This window comes from Cricetulus griseus, chromosome 7 (assembly GCF_003668045.3).
Source record: "Cricetulus griseus strain 17A/GY chromosome 7, alternate assembly CriGri-PICRH-1.0, whole genome shotgun sequence".
Lineage (NCBI taxonomy): Eukaryota > Metazoa > Chordata > Mammalia > Rodentia > Cricetidae > Cricetulus > Cricetulus griseus.
In genome coordinates, this window is record NC_048600.1 from 83,955,796 (window position 1) to 83,965,005 (window position 9,210).

General features: G+C 44.8%; 1 pseudogene; it reads left to right on the plus strand.

Moving 5' to 3' along the window:
• The first annotated feature begins 1,308 nt into the window (after positions 1-1,308).
• Positions 1,309-4,823, plus strand: LOC100768310 (annotated as a pseudogene).
• Positions 4,824-9,210: the final 4,387 nt, after the last annotated feature.

Consider the following 9,210-nt stretch of genomic DNA (forward strand, 5'->3'; position numbering starts at 1 on the left):
CGTTTTGTGGAAAATCTGAAAGCAAATGCCTGGGCAAACTCTTGCCTTGCTCTTCAGTTGATCAGGCAGCAGCACTTGGCTGCCTGGCAGGGCAAGGGTATCAGAGAATAAGAACTTGTGAGGCTGGAAGCCAGATCTCCACTGATTGACATTGAGGAAGGCCGTCAGAAAGGACAGGGCAGGAGCAAGGTGACCCAGGGAACTCCACCTTCACACGGCACTGCTGTGGGGCGGAGGAGCCCACAGGAGACTCTGAGGAAGGGCTGGTGCTGGATGCTTGCTGTGAAGAGCACAAGCCATGTCCCCGAAGTCATGTCTTCTTTGCTTTGGAGGACTGCTGAGGAGAAAAGGAAAAGATGGAAGGGGAGGAATGCATCTGATTGCTGCTCTTCGGAACAGATCCCGGGAGAGGAGGATCCTTGAAAGTGATTCGTTACAATGATTCATTACAATGATTCCTAGCAATTTTCCATGGAATGCAAGTCAGCAGTCAGGGGAGGAAGAATAAGGAAGGAAAGGAGGTCAAGAAAGGTCGGTGACTGTAAAATGAGGATTCTGGAGAAAGTGATTCATTATGAAGCATCGTAGGCAATTTCAAGCCAAGTCTGTGGTGGTGATGAGAGTGGTAACCCTGTAACTTCATCTCAGCCCCCCAGGGGAGCAATGAAGGCAGCTCATGTCACATCCCCGAGTTCTCCCTATAGGAAGAAGGCAATTGGAGTATTTGATCTTGGCACCACACCTATCAGCTTTTGGTGAGCAGCTGTGATTAGCAAGAACACAAATCCTAAAACAACTTCTCTCTGTGTGCCCAGATGATGCAGAACAGTCAGTCCTCTGGTAAAGAGGCATGGATGCTGGCTGTTGACAATGAAATCCTGGAGTTGGAGAGATGGCTCAGTGGTGAAGGGCATGAGGGCCTGAGTTCAGTTCCTGCATTCCATGTCAGGCAGTTCACAACCACCTGTAACTCCAGATCCAAGGGGCCCCATGCCTCCTCAGGTACCTGCCCACCCCTACTGCCCGGCCCCAAGTACACATAATTGAAACATGGTAAGACAGTAAAAACCTCCTGATTTAACTAAAGCCATTACTCTTATTACTTCGGTATCTATTATAATGAGAGAGCCTGTATGTGATCAGATCTTGAGGCAGGAAGACAACATGGCTTTGATCCAGATATTGAATCGGGAAGACACACATTTTTAATCCAGATCTTGAGGGAAGGCACGACTTTAATCTGGGCCACGCCTTCTGCTGGAAGGACAGTGGAAAAAGGGTTCATTTGTTCTTTGCCTTCACTTCATCAGCACATCCATTCCTTCATTGGCATTGGAGTCTATTTCTTCAGGATTCCAGCATATACAGAAGACCAGCTCAGACACCCAAGCCTCATGGGCCTGAGCAGCTACTAGATCTTTGGACTTTCCTTTCACAGCTAGCCATTGTTGGGCTGCAGCCTGTAAGTCAATAAATTCCCCCCCTCTCTCCCCATATCTATCTATCTATCTATCTATCTATCTATCTATCTATCTATCTACACAACACACACACACACACACACACACACACACACACACACACACACACTCATTCCGTAAGTTCTGTGACTCTAGAGAACGCTGAGTAATACACTGTACATAGCTGTTATCTTCATTTTAGGGAAAGGAAATACCAACTTGAAGGTTCCACATGATAGAAGGAGATAAGCAGTCTGTAAGGTAGGAAAGTAAAGAACATGATGAAGCAAAGACTTTAGTAACATTAAAAATAACAGAAAATAAAAACTCTCTGAAGTTCAGGATGATGGGAAAGCCATTATATAGCCCAGGCTAGCCTCAAACTCACAATGATTCTCCTGCCTCAGCTTGTAAGTGCTAAGGTGTGTCATCATGCCCTCCTTCAACAGTTGCTGAAAAAAATCTGTAGAATTGATAGATTGATGAAGAGTTGACATGAAGATTGAATTTCAAGGGTAATAACTGAAGACAGGATACAACTATTGATTCTATATACAGTAAAAGAGTAATATGAACATTTTGCCCAAAATAGACATATTTCTTTTTTAGATTATTATTGTTTTTATATAATATGTTTTGATTGTATTCTTTCTCCTCCCCATCACCTCCCAGATTTTCTCTACCTAAAGACAGAGATTACCAAAACCAACTAAAAAGGAAATGGGGTTCAACATGTAGCCCAGTGTTAGAGCACTTGCCTAACATACATAAATCCCTGTTTCTGTCTTCGCACTCACGAGAAAACACAAAGTGTGATATGTGAGTGAACAAGTGGCCTAACTGTCAGGACTCAGGCATGATGCAGACCTGCCCCTGTCACCTGGCAGAATGCACTCAGGCAGTGTCCTGGTCAGCCCAGGGTTCCATGAATACTAGTCTGCACACAGGTGCAAAGGACCCCTTTAAAAGTCAGACCCCTTCCCACTTACGCTGTCTTTCCGGCTCTTCTCTCTCTCTGCTCTCTTCTTTTTCTGCTCTCTTCCCGTTCTCTCTTCCTGATGTTCTCTTGGGACAGACAGGATTTTTCCTGTCTCCCTCTTCTCTTCTGTCCTCTCTCTTGTCTCTGACTGTGTCTCTTACCTCTTTTCTCTTTCCTCCCCCCACTTTTTTGTTTTGTTTTGTTTTGTTGTTTTTTCGAGACAGGGTTTCTCTGTGTAGCTTTGGAGCCTGTCCTGGCACTCGCTCTGGAGACCAGGCTGGCCTCGAACTCACAGAGATCCTATAGTGGGAAATTACCAATACGGAGTCAGGTAGAAATATAAGGGTATTTAATAGGGAAAAGCCTTACTTACAGAGCGACCTAGCCAACCGGCATGGCAGCAGTCTGTATAGCAAGTACCAAAGGAGAAACGGAAAGCGAAAACGCAGTATTGTTATATGTCACCCTGACCACACCCTAGCAAGTGTGGTTAGGCACACCTGTAGCCGGCCCCTAAGTAGGCGTGGCTACAGCTTCCCCTACAATTCCCCTTTTAGTCTAAAAGAGGATTAAAACTTAACAGTATAAAGTATCCAAAATTAACAATCATAAAGGTAAAATATAAGAAGCTTCCCCTACAAGATCCGCCTGCCTCTGCCTCCCGAGTGCTGGGATTAAAGGCGTGCGCCACCAACGCCCCACCTAAAATAACTCTTACCTAAGAAAACATTTAATTGGAGGCGGGCTTACAGTTTCAAAGACTTCGTCCATTATCATGGCAGAGAGCATGGCAGCAAGTGGATGGACAACCTGTACAAATAAGACATTACCTTGCCTCAGGGCCCTTCCCCACTTGCTCTGCTCTCTGTCCAGAGCATAGTTCCTTCCCAGTCCCCAGGACTCATTCCCTTACCTCCCACAAATTTTACCCCGATTTCATCGTCTCAGTAAAGATTTTCTTGAAACATTATTATTATTATTACTCTTATTTTGAGGCAGGATTTTGTTATGTAATTCAGGCTGGCCTTGAACTTTTGACCCTCCTGATCAACTTTTCAAGTGCTTGTATTGAAGGGCAGGAATGGAAAGGCTACTTTGAACCGCCATGTTTAGTGATGGAACCTTGTTCCTGACAGCATATTAAAACTACACTCCGGCGTTTTGGAAGGTAGTAGGTGACGGCCTTGCACCGACTGCTAGAACCTTGGGAGAATAAACTGGGATGTCCTACCAAGTAGAGGAGTGCAGAGGCGTGGAAATTCCAGTGGCAAAGACAGCAAACACACACACAAGAAAACAAAAGGAAAATGTTTAGAAAGCTCAACAGTGAGTCCACTTCAGCAGGAGGCTCAGGTCTGAGTGTCTGTGATGGCAACCTCAGAGGGCAGGGGCCTCAGAACACACATGTTGGACTTACAGTAGTAGAAAATTTGGACGCCAGGGAGCGGAGAGCATCTGCCCCAGCAGCTCCCGATGTGTGCGGGTGGGCCTGTCGGAGTGTTGAGATTTGAACTTTGGTGTTTGAACCCAGGATCTCGAAATGCATCGTAATTCCTGTCCATTAGATTGCAAGGTGTATGTAGGTAACCTTGGAAACAATGGGATCAAGACTGAACTAGAGCGTGCTTTTGGCTATTATGGACCACTGCGAAGAGTGTGGGTTGCTGGGAACCCTCCTGGCTTTGCTTTCGTTGAATTTGAGGATCCCCGAGATGCCGCTGATGCTGTCCGAGAGCTGGATGGAAGAACGTTATGTGGCTGCCGAGTCAGAGCGGAACTGTCGAAATCGTGGCCCACCTCCCTCTTGGGGTCGCCGGCCTCGAGATGATTACTGTAATAGGAGTCCTTCACCTCAGCGAGATCTCCAAGAAGGAGAAGCTTCTCTCGAAGCCGGAGCAGGTCCCTTTCTAGAGAGAGGAGAAGAGAAAGGTCTCTGTCTGGTGAAAGAAACCACAAGCCATCTCGATCCTTCTCTAGGTCTCGTAGCCTATCTGGGTCAAATGAAAGGAAATAGAAGACCAGTTTGCTGAAGAAGTGGTGTACAGGAAATAACTTCACGGGACAGGAGTATGTACCGGAAATTCAAGTTTTGTTTGAGACTTCATAATCTTGGTGCATTTTTAAGATGTTTTAGCTGTTCAAATTTGCTTTGAACTGTAGTTTTTCATAGACTGAAATAAACCTAGATCCTGCCCAGTTAAAGTGTGATGTGCTAATGATATAGAAACCACTGGCAGAAATGGAATAAAGCTCTAGTTTGTCTAAAAGCTGGGATACGGTGTGGAGCTCTGGGTAAAATGGTGGACAGTCTTTAAAAGCTGTTAGTGAACACCAGCCAGCAGGTGAAGGGTGGGAGCTGCACCCTGAAGGTGTCCTTTCAGAGGTTCCTTACTGATTGCTATATATGGACACACAGCTGTAACATTCTTTATTTGGAAATGGAAGACTTTAAGTTACCAGGGGACATTGTAGAGCTGAACCTTTGAGTTACTGTGCAAAATTTCTTTTTCGGGCTGTCATTTGTAATATGTTTGTGAGAATCCTTGGGATTAAAGTTTTGGTTACAAATTGTTGTTTAACTTGAACAAAAAAAAAGGAAATTTTACTGAGAAGAGTGGGGTGGAGGAAGGGAGAGAGAGAGGGAGAGAGAGAGAGAGAGAGAGAGAGAGAGAGAGAGAGAGAGAGAGAGAGAGATGGGAGAGAGAGAGAGAATGGGAGAGAGAATATTTGGCACAGCATAGCACTGTGAGCAGGGACAGGGGTGGAAACCAAATAAGAAACAACAGGGACTCAGGAAACACAATCAGCAGTGGGCAGAGTTGTAGCTCACCAAAGCCAGTGTGTGTGTGTGTGTGTGTGTGTGTGTGTGTGTGTGTGTGTGTCCTGGGAGCGTCATAGCATGGATGCTAGGAAAATCCTCTCCTCCCGGCCTTTGACTAGGACAGTGGTGGGAATCACTCTGATAAGATCCCAAGGGACTTGCCAGTTCTGGATGACAAAGCTCCTGAACCACCAATGAGGACCAGGGCAGGGCCAAGGGACAAGCATTAGACACCAAGAGCTGGCCTGCAGCATCCCTCCAGCAACGTAAGGTGTATTGATGTGTAAACTTCTGTTTGATTTTCTTCAACAATTTCCTGTTCTCTTTTATACATTTCCTACTTAGTACTTAATTGTGTGAATTAGGTCTTCCCTTTTGAGACTAGCTCTGGCCTAGGGCTCAGGGGCTCTTTGCCTTAGCCTCCTGGGTGCTGGGAGTGCAGCTATGAGCTTTGAATATTTAGTTTTTATTTCTCTATTCCCTGCTTTTGAACACTATTTAGCACTTCCGTTAAATCAACATTTTTTCTCTTGCCTTTCTCCCCATTTACCACCTTTCTCCCAACTGCAGTTCTTGATCTTCAGTGTGATCTTCAGTGCGCTATCTGTATTTCCCCCACTCTCACCTGAGTTGGATTGGCTGTGCCTCCTCTTCCTGTCCTCATTACTGTTTCACTGTGTATTTACTTTTAGCTCATTCATTTCCCCCATTGCTCTAACACTATCATAGGTCCTCTCTGAAAGGTTCAGGCATTATGCTGGCCTGCCCCTGTTACCTGGCAGAACCCACTCAGGCAGTACCCTGGTCAGCCCAGGGTTCCATGGGAACTAAGTCTGCACTCAGGTGTAAAGGACCCCTTTAAAAGACAGACACCTGCCCACTTACGCACTCTCTCTCTCTTTCCAGTGGTCGACCTCTCTCTCCTCTTTCTTACTCTCTGCCTTGCACTGTTCTTCCATTTCTCTTCCTCTCGCTTTCCAGCCTTATAATGAACTGGTTAATGTATTCTCTATAGTCTCATGTCTCATCTTGCACTTTCTTTTAATTTAAGCAAAAGAATAACACTCTCCCTCTTATTTTTTTTCCATTCCTACAATTAACCTAATACACACCTAGTATGAATGGTGTTTCAGCCTCTCCTTCCTTCCCCTGATATCGCTGAGTACTTTCAATCCACCACTATTGTCTTTTCATACTGTGTTTTTCTTCAATTATGGTTGTTGTGCAGTTAATCTCCTGTCCTTGAGGTTGTGTGGGGGGATTGGGCGTGGTGTCTCCAGGGGCACAGTGCCAAGATACAGCTACTGAGTTAGACCCCGAGCTTAGTAGGTGTGAGTGTGTGTGGGGGAGCTACTTCTGCCCACAGCTATCCTGCCACCACTGGAACATCAGAAACACTTCAGCTGAAAGAGCACTGGAGACTTAAAGGCCCAGTTGAAGATTTAGTCCCAGTGACACAAGTCCCAGGGCAGAAACACCAGAAATGTGAAAGACGAACCAAGACAACATGGTCCCCCAAAGCTCCCAGTTCCACAGTCGGGGTGTTCAGTGGTGGCTGAAGTACCAAGCAAAGCATTAAAAAAAAAAATGACTATGGGAATGTTCAATTAAATTGAAAAAGATGTGAATAAACCAAATTCAAAATGTATACAAATACGTAGCTGGGTGAAACGAGGATAACAAAACAGGATACAAAAGAGAGATTAAATAAAAAGACAAAAATACTAAAATCAGATAAAGGAATTTGTGGAAATTAAAAAACTCAGCATGCACTTATGTTGGCTCGTTTTATGTCAACTTGACACAAGTTAAAGTCATCTGAGAGGAGGGAGCCCCAATTTAGACAATGTGTCTGTAAGATCAGGCTGTAGTCAAGCCTGTGGAGAATTTTCTTAGTCACTGATGTGGGAGGGCCCAGCCCATTGTGGGAGGGGCCACCCCTGGGCTGGTGATCCTGGGTTCTATAAGGAAGAAGGCTGAGCAAGCCGTGGGGTCAAGCCAATCAGCAGCACCCTTCCATGGCCTCTGCATCAGTTCCTGCCTCCAGGTTCCTGCCCTGTTTGAGTTCCTGCCCTCACTGCTTTTGATGATGAACTGGTGTATGGAACTGTGAGTGACATAAACCCTTTCCTCCCCACATTGCTTTTGGTCATGGTGTTTCATCACAGTAATGAAAACCCTAACTAAGACACCCATTACTCTACTCAGTGGGAAGCTTCAAGAGGAAGACAGAATATCAAGACTTGAAGACAAGGAGATTGCCTTAGTTTCCTCTCCTGTTACTATGGTAAAATATCCTGACAAAAGCAACTCAAGGCAGGAAGGGTTTGTTTAGCTAAAGTCTATGAGGTGGGGAAGTCGAGGCGGCAGGAGCTTGAAGCAGCTGGTCAGATTGGAAGGAATGCCTGATGCTCCCTTCCCTACTTATATGAGGCCTGGGGAATGGTGCCACCCACACTGGGTGGCTCTTCTCACTTCACTTAATTAAGGCACGCCACAGTCGTTCTCAGAGGCTCATCTCATAGGCTATTCTAGATCTCACCAAGTGTAAAGATATAAGTCCAACCCCCAGCATCTGTGTAAAAAACTGGGCATGGTGATAAATGCTTATGATCCCAGCTCTGGGGACCTGGAGACAGGAGGACCCTGGGACTTACTGGTCAGCCAGTCTAGCTTAACCAATTAGCCCAGGTTTCAGTGAGAAACCCTGTCTCAAAAAGCAAAGTATTTGACTCCTGAGCAATGAAAATTGAAGCTTTCTTTGTCCTACACATGTGCACACATGCACATACCCCTACCGAACACTCACATCCATGTATACACATGCAAACATCATGACACAGCAGTAGCTGTCTGCAAAGAAATTAATCTCATAAACTTAGAGAGTGAAAGAATGAAAAAAAAAAAAAAACACTTTAAGCAAATAGAACTCAAAAGTGAGCAGGACTCACATCTGACAAAACAGACTTCAAAATTAACCAGAAGAGCAGAAGATCACTTCATATTGATTAAGAGAATATATAACAATTCTGAACACATATGCACCAAGCATTAGCCTCTCCAACTTCACAAAACAAATACTACTAGACTTTATGTCACAGAACAAGCTCAACACAGTAACAGTGGGTGGTGTCAATACTCAACTCTAACCAAGACAATCACCCAGACAAAACAACAATAACAACAAATCATTACAGGTGAATGATACTGTAGGTCAAGGGGTTGGCAGACGTCTATAACATATTCAGCTGCAGAATACACAGTCTTCTTGTTGGCTCATGAATGGTCTCCTAAGCAGAGCATGTTTTAGGGCACAAAGCAAATCTTATCAAATACACAGAATTTTAAATAACTTCTTGTATTCTGATTGAAATGGATGAAACTAGAAATCGTCATCAAGAGGAACTACAAGAAACGTGTATTCATGGAGATCAGGAAGGGAGTTTAAAATTCTTAGAATCAACGAAAAATGAAAGTACAACATACTAGGACCCACAGGATACAAAGAAAGCAGTTCCAAGAGGGGCCTCGGTAGCTATAAATGATCTCATTAAAAAATCAGAGAGGCTGGGCTTGGTGGTTGTTATTCTTTTGCTTAAATTAGAAATAAAGAAGAGGATCAAGATGAGACATGAGACTATTAGACATATGAACCAGTTTATTATAGGCAGAGTAGAGAGGCTAAGAGAGAAGAGGAACAGGGTTAATGGCTGACTGCCATGGACGGTTGCCATAGAGAGACAGAGAGAGTGTAAGAGAAGAGGCAGAGAGAAGAGAAGAGGGGCAGAGAGAGAGAGAGCGAAGAAGAAGCAGAGAGAGCGAAGGAGAAACAGAGAGAGCGAAGGAGAAACAGAGAGTGAAGAAGAGGCAGAGAAAGCAAAGCAGGGAAGTTGGAACCGTTAAAGGGAAGACCATGCATGCACTGAGGTTCCCCACATGAGCAGAGTCCT